The sequence below is a fragment of the Salvia splendens genome, chromosome 14 (genome assembly GCF_004379255.2).
Source record: "Salvia splendens isolate huo1 chromosome 14, SspV2, whole genome shotgun sequence".
NCBI lineage: Eukaryota > Viridiplantae > Streptophyta > Magnoliopsida > Lamiales > Lamiaceae > Salvia > Salvia splendens.
In genome coordinates, this window is record NC_056045.1 from 9,733,498 (window position 1) to 9,747,882 (window position 14,385).

The window sequence follows — 14,385 nt, forward strand, 5'->3', positions numbered from 1 at the left end:
TCACACATTAAATTATTTTATAATTAATTATTTTAAGCAGGGAATGTTGTTCCACCCTCTAAATTATCAGGGGATCTAAACCCCTTAAATAAATGGCCAGGGATGCCCTCAAATAAATGGGCAAATTTGGATGCTGACGTTTACAATTAATTTCAATTCTTGGTTTATTCGGTTTAATTTATTCTTAATTTGCATATACATAATCGTACTAAGTCGACTTCAAACATATCAACCAATATTATTATATTTCATTAAAAAGAATTAACATAATTATTTAGATTGAAAAAAGAGAGAAAATGAAACGAGAATATGGAGGAGAAACTAAATAGAATCTACTTGTCCATTTTATAATGATGTATTAGGAAATATTGTAGCTGATCTTTATCGAGAAATAAAAGTACATGAATTATTTTAGACTAATGAAAAATATCAAGGGCATTTGGGGCCTCCTTCCTGGGTCTTCCAGTCATTGTAGCAAGGGCAACAATCCTTGTTTCCGTAGGTTCCCGGCGGCACACACAGACATTTTTCACAACATTTGTTGCAGAACAACAAACAATTGTTCAGGTGCTCTGTATTCGAGCATCTACGATCACACTCACTTCCACAATCTGCCATGAACAACACATCATCATCAAAAATACATTACTTCCTACTTATTAAAATAATACCTAAAATTGTATATACTTTTCCCTTCGTCCTGCAATAGGATTCCTATTTAGTAATGACATTTGTTTTAAAAAATGTAGAAAAAAGTGAGTTGAATAAGTCAGTCCCACTTATATATACTACTTAGTTTTATAATAAATGTGAGTGAAATAAGTTAATGGAATGTGGGGCTTACTTATTATAAAACTGAAATGTGACTTTTATTGTGGGACATACCAAAATAACAAAATATGACTCTCATTGTCGAACAGAGCTTTATAGTCTCGATTTAGCATTTAAAGTTTCCGTATATTAATTATTCACAAAGTAACCAACAAATATGTACTCCCTCCGTCTCACAAGAATCTGCACTCTTTTCTTTTTAGTCTGTTCCACAAAAATATGCACTTTCCAATTTTGGAAACTCTTTTCACTCTAATGAGGTGGGGCACATTCTACACTAACAATACTTTAATTACTTTTTCTCTACCTCTCTTTTATTTTACCAATTTTGCATTAAAACTCGTGTCAAACTCAAAGTGTATAGTATTAGAGGACGGAGGGAGTAATACTTTTCTATTCATGATTTAATAAACGATTCAATTTAATAAATATATTAACTTTATGAACTAGTAGAAGTAAGTATTTTGTCGGGTGATGCATTGACAATTGTTAATTAATTTTTTGTAAATCTATACAAAATAGATAAACGTTTAAATGTATAAAAAGGACGATTAGAAAATTAAAAAAAAAAAAGACTTACTGCTTTGAGGCACTGGACATGTAACTTCATCAAGACTTGCCGTCGGGAAAACTAAGTGTTTAGCGTCGCCACCCTAATTAAACAAAGAATTAGTAATTCATCACATGCTTCTAAAATATTATTGTTTGGAAAATGTTTTTTTAGATTCTTCTTTAATTCCTTTTTTTACAGGTAATGTGATCATTAGAGTAATTATATATAAACTCATCACCTTTTATAAACATTTTTGAAGAGCACCATTCATATTTAATCTATATTAACATTATTTTATTAATTTATATACTTTTAGTTCTAATATATATCTCACAAATTAACATAGCATACAACAGTTTATAAATTGTACTTCAAAATAGTTCGACTTGTTCATTAATTTTATTAGTTGCAAGGGAAAGGAATATATTGAGCTTCGAGTGATATATATTTATAAAATTAATAATAAAAATTTAATACTGTAGTAGTTAAATAAAAATAATAATATTATAATATTTAAATTTGAGCATTGCTCACAAAATATAATGACAAAAGATTATAACATATCATTTCTCTTTACATTCTTTTTTCAGTCGAACATTAAAACAAAGCAAAAAATGTGGACTGGAACAAAAGAAGTAAAAGCATAATAGAAATTACACAAAACATGTATCTGTTGGAGAAGAAAAAATGTATTGTATATATTAAAAAACTTACTAGAGAAGCCATGATAACTGATAAATACGAAGCAACACATAAGAGGAGAAAAATGCATTGGAACTTTGAAGAGGACATCATTTTTTATGCCTTTCTAAGCTCTGTGAGGTTTAAGTTGTAATGGTTTTTGGTCTCAAGCTCTTTCACCTTTTATAGAGGAGCTGGCCCAATAATTATACAAATTTATTAAATACAACTTTCCGTAGTTACAATCCAAAGTTAGCTTGATTTTGGATTTATTTGTTTATATTAACATTTTCTTAGCAATCATGACTAATGTAATTAAATCTTTGCTCATATTTACAAAATGGAAAGAAATCATTATTATATTGGAAAAAACATATCTGTTAGAATCTCTCTCTTTATTATAGCAGAGCTGGACTGGTTACCAGCATATGAACTTCTAGATTTTAAGATTTTCATAGCAATAAGATATAGACTAAAGTCCAATTTTGATACCTTATATTTGTCCTAAAATTCTTTTTGAGTTTGTGACTTTTTTATCCTTAACATATTGTTTTAGTACATTTTGGTCCCAAACATATTGTTTTGGTCCAAAACAATCATTTTCTAATAAAATTAACAGTCAAAATGTTTGATCAATTTAATAACTTACTTATAATTTAGGACTAAAGTCCAATTTTGGTCTCGTACATTTTCCATACATTTTTTTTCGGGTCCCATACATTAAGTTTGTGACCTTGTTTGGGACCAAAATGTACCAAAACAATATGTTAGAGACCAAAAGGCCACAAACTTAATGTATGTGACCAAAAAGAATGTTAGGACAAATGTAAGGGATCAAAATTGGACTTTAGTCTAAGATATATACTCCCTCCGGAAGATGGTGATTCCTTGAATGGCGCAAGATTTTATATAGTTTTATTTTTACTCTAAAGTATATGTTAAGTGAAGAGAAAAAACACTATTAGAAGGGAGTACATATTAGGAATGTAGTTAAATATTTTTGTTAATCATAGTTACAAAATATAAAGAAATTATTATTAGAAGGAAAAACACTAGGCCATGTTTGTTTTATCATGATTTTGTATGGCAAAGTAATATGATTTCTTAATTTTTAGAATTTGATGTTTGTTTTAATTTTAATTGAACTGAGAAAGTAATGAAAATCTTGGAAACAAGTATAACAGTACTCCCTCTGTCCCGCTTTAGCAGTCTCAATTACTTTTTTACACACATTTTGTAAAAATGATACTCCCCCATTTCGTCTGTCCCTAAAGAGTATGAACTTTCTAATTTTAAAAAATTCAAACAACATACTACCCTACACATCATTTTATTTACAACTTATATTGTTACCATTAATATTTATACCATTATAATAATGTGGACCCCACTCTCCAATAACATTATAATCACTACCTTTCTCCCTCTCTCTCTTACTTTTTCCCTTATTTATTAAAACTCGTGCCAAACTCAAAGTTCATACTATTTGGGGAGCGGAGGGAGTAAATAGTTAAAGTAGAGAAACGGTAAAGTAAGAGAGAGAATAAAATAGAGAAGAGTCTTATCTAAATTATTCACTCTCTTACTTTACCATTTCTCCACTTTAACTATTTATTATCATTTTTACAAAACGGATGCACAAAAGTAACCGAGACTGCTAAAGTGGGACAGAGGGAGTACAATTTTCTAGGATTCTAATTCCTAGCTTTATTTTAGTTATTTTTTTCACAGTTTTAGGATTCTTATATATTTAAGTATTTAATGTGGTATACTCTCTCAGTCCCATAGAAATTAGCTAATTGGGGATGACACGAATTTTAATACATAATTGGTAAAATAAAAGAGAATGAGAAAAAAATAGTTGAAATAATATAGTGGATGATGACACCCATAAATGATAAAGTAAAAGAGAAGTGCAAAAGGTGTCCATAAATGTATATGGACCATCCATTTCTATGGGACGAATGAAGTAAATGTTACTCCCTCGTCCCACTCTAGATGTCTACATTCTTGAGTGACATGAGATTTTAGGAAAGTGAAATAAGTAGAGATATAAGAGGTAGTTGAATATTTTAATGAGGAGAGAGAAGATAAAGATAATTTCCAAATATAAAAAATGATATCTTGAGCGTGGCAAACTAAAAAATATAGACATCTTGAGTGGGATGGAGAGAGTATTTTATACAATTATTATTATTATTACTATTAAAATTAATATTATGTTATATACTAATAGTAATTAATATATATTTTAAATATAATTTAAAATTATGGATCATACATAACTATAATTATATTAATTACTAATATTATTATTATTATTATACTAATAACTAATACTCTATCCGTTCCTAAAAATTGAAATTCTTTTTATTTGTCTGTTTGCTATAATTAAAACTCCATTTTAGGAAACTAGTATCACCACCCGTATTATGCACGGGCCATATAATTTTCTCGTACTAATTGAAAATTCGTAATACAATTAACGAAAATAAAATCCAATATAATTATGTAACATTTAAAAATAAAAATTTCATAATAAAAACATATTTTACTTAATTAAATGTAATTTAATATAAAAAAATCTAAATGTTGATTACAACACTTTAAAAATCCTACAGACAGACAATATCTAGTCGATCGTCTGATTTTGAAAAAAATGAATTGAGAAGGGAAGGGACCTAAGTCAATGATTAAGATGGTCTTAGTTCTTATTTTTGTTAATTAATTTAAATTTGTATTCATTAACTGAAAATCACATTGCACGGATGGCAATAAAAAAATACCATCAAATAATTAAATAAGATTTTAAGTTAAAATTTTAGGTATTACCAGTATCACTAAATGAATACTATCACTTGAACAACAACAATTGATTAAAATCATTTTAATTACACGAATATGCAATTATAAATTATCATAAACTAAAAAATTAATAAATATATAAATAAAAAATAATTTTTTTGTTACATTAATACAAACTTTATTTGGCTCCAATTATATATACAAACTTTAAAAGGTTTAAAAATATCTACAAATGTGTTAGTGGTTAAATGATTTCATAAAAATAATGGATCTCGTAATCCACTAACACTAATTTAATTACTTTTTTCTCTTCACCTCTCTTACTTTATCAATTTTGACATTAAAATCCATATCATTTCTAAGTTCTTATTTTTAGGAAACAAATGGAGTAATTTATTAAGTAATTATAATAAAATTTTAAATAATGAATCATATAATACTCCATTCATCCTATAGAATCAACATTCGGGGATGACGCGAGTTTTAATAAGTAATTGGCAAAGTAAGAAAAAGAAAGAAAATAGTTTAAATAATATAGTGAATGGTGAAGCCCATAATCGATAAAGTAAAAAAGGAGAAAACATTTTTGTAAATGGATATGTATAATTTTTATGTGACACACGAAAAAGGAAATTTAGAATAATAATTTATATATTATATTCATAATTTGAAATTATGAATATAATATTAATAAATAACTATAACTATAATAATAATTATGTTATTGTTATGTCATTTATTATTTTGTTGTTAAAACTAATAAATTCTAAATCTAGTCTTTAAACTTTCTAATTTTAGAAACACTTTTATCTTTAATGTGGTGTAACTCATTCTTCACTAATGATATTTTATTTACTTTTTTTCTTTCTACCTCTCTCTCTTAATTTACTAATTGTGAATTAAAACTCGTACCAAATCAAAAGTGCATACTCTTGTGCTACATAGGGAGTATAATTTTAAATTATTGATTATATTATTATTATTAATTATTTTATTAATGAAAATTTAATTTTTATATTTTTAGTTTTAGTATTTAAATTAAATATAAAATCTAAAATGTTGATAATTTTTGAAACACGAAAAAGTTTAGTTGTTAGAAATTTTATTTAAAAGATTCATTTTTCCTAGAAATATTTTTCTTACCAATATTTTTTGGTCAAACAAACATGTCCTGTATTAAGTGTGACTTGTTCAGATCTCTATTGTTTTGCCAGATATTTTGTTCAGATCTCTATTCTTGGTATTGAAAACCGATAATCGAATGAACAATTAGAGGATTTTTTAAATTTGCTTTGCAGTTCATATATTTCTATTTTCAAAAATACATTATCAACCACTATGATGGGTCTGCGAATTTTTGATGGTGAAGAATGCTGGAAAATATAGATCACGACACAGAGAATTTACGTGGTTCGATTTACTGAAGTAAATCTACGTCCACGGGAAGAAGGGAGGGCAAGATTGTATTGCTTGATCTGGGATTACAGCTTACAACACAGACTTGCTATATGATATTTTATCTCTAGAGAGCTTAACCCTTTTCTATCTGATCTAAGTTCTATTTATACATTGAACTAAGATCGTGGCTTGCATCACCACTAATGATGGTTGTGGATGTCGTGGAGGTCATGGAGATCCTGCATGGGTCCACTACCTCTTTGTTTGGTCCGCTTATCCCGCATGAGATCCTGCATGATTTGACACCACTAAATAGATCGTGTAGTGGTCATGAGATCCTGCATGGGTCCACTATCTCCCAGTTCGGTCGAATACTGAGACCGAACTGCTGAACTATTGCCGAGCAGCTTTTGCCGATCTGAGAGTAGAGCTTGATTGGTCGGCTTTTACCGAGCTGTAGGCTGGGGCCGAACTCTTTGGTAATGCCGAACTGATTGGTCGGCTTTTACCGAGCTGTAGGCTGGGGCCGAACTCTTTGGTAATGCCGAACTGATACTCTTCCTTGGGCTTTGGGCTGATGGGCTGTCACTGCTATTGGGCTTGTTTAGTCCGTACTCCATCACTACCCCCCCCGAAAAGCGAAGTGAATCACTTCGGCGAAGCGAGTCACTTCGGCATTCTGGATAAAGGTACGGGGGAGGCTGACGTTAGAGGACGTGCCTTGCGCGTGACTGCATTAAATGCGACAGTAAAATCCGGCCGTTGAATCCTGAAAAGGTGGGATTCGAAACGGTGCGATGATTTTGAAATCTTCTCCGAATCTGATAAATACGGCTTTTCTTCATCAGTTTGAATACTTTTTGCTGTTGCTTCTTCTGCACTCTGTCTCTTTTGCGTAAAAAATTTCCTTCCGCTTTCAAGAATTTCTTCAGAATTTCTTCAGATTTTGCAAAGAGTAAGAACCATGTCTTCTTCTTCTTCTTCTGAGTTAGGTAGCGGTAGGAAAGGGGGCAAGGGGTCTTCTAGCCGGAAAGAGTCCGGGGAGAAGACTGTAGAATACTTTCACAGCGTCTTGAGTAAGGACACCGTGATATCTCTACACGAAAAATATCTTCTTCCCGGGGGGAAGGCGGTGGTTCCCGACGATGATCATAGGGCTAACGACCCGCCGGAGGGTTATGCCACCGTTTACGAAGCCTGCTTAGAATGCGGGCTTCGTTTCCCTCTTCCCCCACCTTTTGTAGAGCTTCTTGATTTTTTTCAACTCCCTTTAGGTCAGGTGACTCCGAATTCTTGGAGGCACTTGTCGGCTTTTGCTGCCGAACTCCGTAGGCTAGATAAGGATCTGTCTCTGCGGGCAATCCTTAATTTTTTCCAGTTTAAAAGGAAGGGATCTTGGTTTTACTTGATCCCCTTACAGCCTTTTAGGGCCTTCTGCAAAACCAAGTGGCCGAAATGGCAAAACCGTTTCTTTTTTATAATAGGACTTCGGCTCCGGGCTTTCCTTGGAGAGGGCCGAAGTCCGTGATTCCTCATCCTCGGTTAGAACCGTTGGCCGAGCTCGAGGGCGAGCTCAATAAGATTCCTATGATTAGGAAACAGTACTCGGAAACTGAGCTCGTCAAGGGCGACCTCGTGTTCAATATCTCGTCTTCGGACGAAGAAACTGAGGGTGAGGATTTCTTTTTTATGCTTTACTGCTTTAGCGGCGAAAACTAACCTTGCTTTCTTGCTTTTTGGCAGTGTACATGCTGAATAAGATGAGCCGCAAATCCTCCGAGCTTAAGGAGCCGGAGAAAGAGAAGGCTACCAGCTCGGCGCCTGATGCCGAGAAGAATCCGAAGAGGCAAAAGACCTCTTCGGATCCAAAGAAGCCGGAGTCGACTTCGGCAAGTAGGAAGGGGAAGGCCCAGAAGCCCCCGAGAGCGCCAGAGAAAGACGTGGTCTTGGCGCCTCCTTCGGAACATATCTGTGAGCCGTTTTTATGGCCCACGGACTTCGCCGAGGTGGATTCTCTTCTTGATTTTCTGGCCTTGCTTTTTTCCTGTATTTTTTGTGGCCCCTTTGTTGACTTTTTGCTTTTTCCATTTTCAGAGGAACGATATGCTCTCCAAGCTCGTCGCCGTTGAACTCTCCAAAGCGTCCAACGACTATGCTGAGATGCAGAGGAAGTTGGCGGCTGCTTGTCACCGGGCCGAGCAGGCTGAGGCAAACTTTGAGAAAGCCAGAGCTGCTAGGATTTCGGCCCAAAATGAAGCTCAGTTTGCCAAAAACCAGCTCGTCATCCAGCGAGAGCAGACGAAACGGAGGGATGCTGCCGCCGTGGTTGCCCAAGGGGAGGTTCTCCGTGCTTTCGCGGAGAAACTCTTTCTGAGCAACCAATTTTCAGCCTTTGTCGGTGATCTGCTGAAACTGATGACCGATAAAGCCGAGCAGGGTCCTGAAGTCATCCTGCCGCTGTACGGCCGAGAGATAGCAGCTCGGCTTCAGAGTCTGCCGGTGCTTGAGGAGCTTGCTTCGTCCTCGGTCCTGCTTTCTGCAGACCAAGTTCGTAGTTGCCGAGCTGACCGCGATGAGAACATGGAGGCTATCTTTGCCTCCATAGGGTCAGTTTCACCCGCTCCAATTTTCCATGGAGAGGGTGATACCGAGCAGCATGAGCGGCAGACCGGCGATGAGAAGGCCGAGCAGGAGGCGCAGCAGATCGGCTACGGTGGCGCCGAGCAGGCTGGGGAGAGCAGGGAGGCCGAGGCTGAAGCTGAAGCAGACAAGGAGAAGGAAGCTGAACCTCACCGAGAAGGCGGAGACGAAGCTAGCGGAGTATGATTTCGTCTTCCTTCTCTTAGTTTAGTTTCTTCCTTCTTGTAAAACGGCCTTGAAGCCCTTGTGTAGAAAAAAATTTTTCTTATGAATGAAAAAATTCTTCTTTCTGCTCTTGTGTCTTCGTATAGCCTTTCGTACTCTCTTACTCCTGTTGTGGTTTACTACCTGCTCGGTAAGCTGAAATGCCAAACTGACGTAGCTGCTTTGTATTCTTAACTCTCAAGGAGCTGGAGGTACTTCACTGGAAGCGGCTGTACTCTTCGGCTTTAGACGAAGCTGAGAAAAGAGCTATAACTGACCAGATGAAGAATGACGAACTCTTGGCTCGTTCAATGAAGCTGGAGGCCGATAATAAGGACTTAGAGTCCGAAAAGAAGGATCTGGAGGCCGAGCTGAACACTGCCGTCGCTGAGAGGACTGCGTATGAGGATTTCATCTGCAGGCGTGGGGGAATGACCATCTCTGAAGTTCAGGAACGAGTTGACGAACTGTGGGAGGAATATCATGTACTCCGGAGGAACAATGCGCTGGAGAGCTCGGCTTGCCAACAAGTCGTGAAATCATTGCGGCGCTGGGCTTCTCGGTACGACATAGTTCTTTCCCGGCGTCCCTCAATTGAGAGATTCCTCAGGCATTTCCCGCCAACAGATGCTAGTACTCCAGCTCAAACCTCTGATTCACTTGCTCAAAACCCTACTCCAAGTCAACAACGAACTCAGGGACAACCAGAGACGTCAAGTCGAGGACGGACTGAAGTTCGCAGAGGAGCTGTGGTTATGAGTGAGCAAGATCGGCAAATGCTTCGTGAAGAGACTCTTCGCCGCCGAGGTGCTAGGGCTTCCCGGGCTTAGAGAAGAGGTGGCAGGTCGATTAGAGCATCTCGTCGACCTGCTTATTCTGCAGCTGCCTGGAACGCCCGAACTCAGCTTCACGAGGATTTTGCGAATAGATGGCTCAACTTTAGCAACCCTGGACAGTAGGATAGTCCTTTGTAATAGCGTAACGCCATCTCGTAGGGTAGCGGAGTTGTGTGCCGAACAAGATTTGAAAAATGAAATTTTGTTTTCGCTTCTAACACTGTGTATTTACAGCTTAGCGAAAAAATTTCATCGTACTTGTCCTCGGTCTTATGAAGTAAACTTCTTTGACCGGACTCGTCTTTGGTCTGATGAAATAAACATCTTTGACCGGACTCGTCTTTGGTCTGATGAAATAAACATCTTTGACCGGACTCGTCTTTGGTTTGTGTTCTAATTTGGCGATTTTTGTTGCCGGGATCGAACTTTCCCTTGTCCTAATTCGGCGAGTTTTATCGCGTGGATCGGACTTTCCCAGTTAACCGAAGTGGTCTTATGCAGTAAACCTCTTTGACTAGACATGGTCGTCCTCGGTCTTATGAGGTAAACTTCTTTGACCGAACTTGGTCGTCCTAATTCGGCGAGGTTTATCGCGTGGATCGGACTTTCCCTTATTGCAGTTCGTTTCAGACGAAGTGCTTATTTCTTAAGCCGAATTGTGGTCTTGTATCTTCCTGAGAAGCTTGGACTCACAATCGTTGGCTTATTGCAGTTCGTTTCAGACGAAGTGCTTGTTAAGCTGAATTGTGGTCTTGTATCCTCCTTGGAAGCTTGGACTCACAGTCGTTGGCTTGTTGCAGTTCGTTTCAGACGGACTGCTTGTTAAGCTGAATTGTGGTCTTGTATCCTCCTTAGAAGCTTGGACTCACAATCGTTAGCTTATATATGTTCTAAAAAGGGGATCAGCCTTCGAAGAACAAGATACCTCAGTAACATTTGTAAGAGACGACACGCACATAGACAGACAAAACGCATATAGACAAACAAAAACGCAAGTAAAAAACAAAGAAAGCACATACCCCTAGGACCGAACTAGACACAAGACTGACCGGACTGTCTCTTACAAATGGAACTTTTTGAGGTTTGAAACGTACCATGTTCGGGGTGCTTGTTCTCCTGACATGTGAGTCAATTTGTAAGACCCTTTGCCGAGGACTTCTGACACCCGATATGGACCTTCCCATGTGGGTTCGAGTTTGCCCAGCTTTTCTGCTCGGCTTACTTCGTTGTTTCTCAAGACGAGATCTCCCACTTGAAATTGCAGCTTTTTCACCCTTTGGTTATAATACCGGGCTACTTGCTCCTTGTACTTGGCTGCTTTTATGCAGGCCAATTCTCTTCTTTCTTCGGCCAGATCTAGTTCGGCTCTCAGTCCGTCCTCATTCAGTTCTGTTGAGAAATTAAGAGTTCGGGGACTGGGTATGCCGATCTCAACTGTAATCACGGCTTCAGTGCCGTACACCATCGAGTTCGGCTCCGGTGTGACTTCGGTCATTTCGCCTGCCTCTGACTCCGGCTGCTGTGATTGCTATGCTTGATGGTGCCGAACTGATTGCTCGGCACTTTTAAGCGCAATCTGCGAACACACTTGCTCTTTTTCGATCACCTCGGATGACCGCTATCCCTCCTTTGGTGGGGAAGGTGTTCGGCGAGGAAGCCTCTGATCGCTATGATCGGGCTTCTTTTTGTCTTCTCTAGATGAGCTGTCTAAAGACCGTTTTCGACGGTCTGCCTCATCGGCACGAGAAAACTTGTCCGCAATGTCCCACATCTCTTGAGCTGTTTGCGGACTGCATTCCACGAGCTTTCTGTAGAGAGCTCCGGGCAGGATTCCATTTTGGAATGCCGAAATGACAAGTAGATCATTGAGATCATCTACTTGTAGGCATTCCTTGTGGAATCTCGTCATAAAGTCGCTGATCTTTTCGTCACGACCTTGACGTATAGAAAGCAGCTGAGCCGAAGTGCTTCGGGCTTCCGCTTTCTGAAAGAACCTCCTGTGGAAAGCATCCATTAGATCTCGGTAAGATCTAATGCTGCCTTGGGGGAGGCTATCGAACCACCTTCTCGCGTTCCCGATAAGCAGCTCGGGGAACAGCTTGCACATATGGACCTCATTGAGACCTTGGTTCGCCATATTATACTGATAGCGTCCCAGGAAGTCATGAGGATCCACCAACCCGTCATAAGTCATCGACGGAGTTCGGTAGTTCTGTGGAAGGGGAGTTCGGGTGATATCGTCCGAGAACGGAGTCTTCAATGCTCCGTACATGGCGAACCCGACATCTCTTCGGTATGGAGGAGATGGAGATCTCCTGTGATTCCGGTACCGAGGAGGAACAGGAACATGTCGGGGTTGAGGATTCTTCTTCCTGGAAGACACGGCACTACTGCGGTAGTGACTTTCATGTCTGGATGAGGAAGGAGAATCCACCGTTTTCGTCTTCGGCTGTTGGCTCTTTTGCAGGAAGGCTAAGAACTCATCCTGCTTCTCAGCCAAGAACAGCTTGACAGCCTCATTCAAATCAGGCTGCTGGGAAGACTCGGTGTGTGGACCTTTTGAGCGGCTTGTTCCTTCATCGTGAAAACTGGAAGTAGATGTCTCCCGAGGCTGTTTTCCGGACCTGCGGGCTGGACTAGCTTCCTCATGGTTTTCACGAACGGTATTACGGGTAGTGTGTGATCTGGTATGCATTTTTTTTGGGGTGGAAAAAGGGTCAAAAATTCGCTTTATCACAAATTTGGTTCTCTGTTTCCCACAGACGGCGCCAGTGATGGGTCTGCGAATTTTTGATGGTGAAGAATGCTGGAAAATATAGATCACGACACAGAGAATTTACGTGGTTCGATTTACTGAAGTAAATCTACGTCCACGGGAAGAAGGGAGGGCAAGATTGTATTGCTTGATCTGGGATTACAGCTTACAACACAGACTTGCTATATGATATTTTATCTCTAGAGAGCTTAACCCTTTTCTATCTGATCTAAGTTCTATTTATACATTGAACTAAGATCGTGGCTTGCATCACCACTAATGATGGTTGTGGATGTCGTGGAGGTCATGGAGATCCTGCATGGGTCCACTACCTCTTTGTTTGGTCCGCTTATCCCGCATGAGATCCTGCATGATTTGACACCACTAAATAGATCGTGTAGTGGTCATGAGATCCTGCATGGGTCCACTATCTCCCAGTTCGGTCGAATACTGAGACCGAACTGCTGAACTATTGCCGAGCAGCTTTTGCCGATCTGAGAGTAGAGCTTGATTGGTCGGCTTTTACCGAGCTGTAGGCTGGGGCCGAACTCTTTGGTAATGCCGAACTGATTGGTCGGCTTTTACCGAGCTGTAGGCTGGGGCCGAACTCTTTGGTAATACCGAACTGATACTCTTCCTTGGGCTTTGGGCTGATGGGCTGTCACTGCTATTGGGCTTGTTTAGTCCGTACTCCATCACACTACGTCATCATCTACTAGTAAGAGTAACAACCATGATTCATCTCCAAGTTATGCACTTCTAGATAAAATAAAGAAGAGGAAGAGAAGTTATGCACTTCTAGATAAAATAAAGAAGAGGAATAATGATGCTAGTACAAAATCAACAAATGAATTTAAACATAATTTAAGTGTAGATTTGATGGAAAATTTGGATGATTTTGATATACTATTTTGTATTGGTGGAAAATGAAACAAAAAAGTTATTCATTTTTATCCATATTTGCACGTGCTACTAGCATGTTAAATGTTTAGTGTAGCATCCAAAATTGCTTTTACGATGACTGATAGAAGAACTCGATTGACTCCAAACACCATCAAATTTTGCCGGCTCTTGAAGAATTGGTTGGATGAAGAATTTTGAATGAAAAAGTAGTAGAGGCTAGAAAGATTTAAAATCTTGGAAACAACTAAGAAGACGAAGATGGTGAATCAGATGTAGTGTTTAATGGACAAGAAGGATCAAGAGCAGGATACAGAGAGATTTTATTTTTCGATTACAGATTATCACTATCCAAGTTCTCAAGATTCCAGTTTCCCTTGCGATTGGGAAAATTATTCGGATTATGAATCTGTAAGTTTTGGATATGATATTACGTAGACTTTTTTATGTATATACAATGAATACTCTCTTTAGTTATAAAAATATGTACACTTAGCCAGGCCCAGCTCAATACAGCCTGGCCCACTTTCTAACTGGGCTCAGGCTGGGCCCATTAATGTAAACCAAAATCTAGACCGGTCCAACCCACTTTACACGTCTACCTCCAGTTGATAAATACTCCCGTTTACCAAATTAAAAAACATATATATATATATAGGGATGTATTCATTTCCTTTTCCTATATTTCCTCCTTTTTCCTTCTTAATATCAGCCATTAGATTATAGAAATGGACGGTCAAGATCAACATTGGGTAATTAATCCCGTGTTGCATTATTTGTCC